Here is a 520-nt window from a genome sequence, read left to right on the forward strand (position 1 = left end):
CACGAATGGCTCAAGGAGTCTAGGTGCTCGGGTCTTGGTGTAGATTGTAGGAGATGCCATCCCTGCAACTTATGCATTGGGGACATGCAGCAGGCTTAGGTCCTCCTGGTGCTCCCAGGTTTGGAGCCTTCGCCCATTCCTCCCTGGTAATGGATGGGCAATGTTTTGCACTTCCTTGCTCTCCCCAATGCCTGAGCACTCCAGACTACCCAGATCCTCTTTGTGCAAGGCAGTCCATTGTGCTTGGATCTATGATGATTCCCAGTCAAACATTCCTTGGAAAATCTGAACAAAATGAGTGAAAACTCAGTACCGCTACTCTCATAGGGACTGAGGTCCGGCACCTTGGGTCACCCAGGTCCTCTGTGCGTCAGACACAGGCTGGCCAACCACTCGATTGGCCTTGCCTTCCTCAAGCTCAAGCCATACTCTCTACAGATGGGCCTGTGCTTTGCCTACTCTGCCAGAAACCATGGCCTAACACAAGGCAGCCCCCTTTGCTGTAGAGGGATCCTGCCTT

At 53.1% G+C, this 520-nt stretch overlaps 1 non-coding gene across 1 annotated transcript; it reads left to right on the plus strand.

The window, feature by feature from the left end:
- The first annotated feature begins 245 nt into the window (after nucleotides 1–245).
- On the plus strand, nucleotides 246–339 carry LOC114635394. The gene has a single exon (XR_003713463.1). It is a non-coding gene; the product is annotated as a small nucleolar RNA SNORD116 (small nucleolar RNA).
- Nucleotides 340–520: the final 181 nt, after the last annotated feature.

The sequence above is a fragment of the Grammomys surdaster genome, unplaced genomic scaffold, assembly GCF_004785775.1.
Source record: "Grammomys surdaster isolate TR1022 unplaced genomic scaffold, NIH_TR_1.0 102608, whole genome shotgun sequence".
NCBI classification, from domain to species: Eukaryota; Metazoa; Chordata; class Mammalia; order Rodentia; family Muridae; genus Grammomys; species Grammomys surdaster.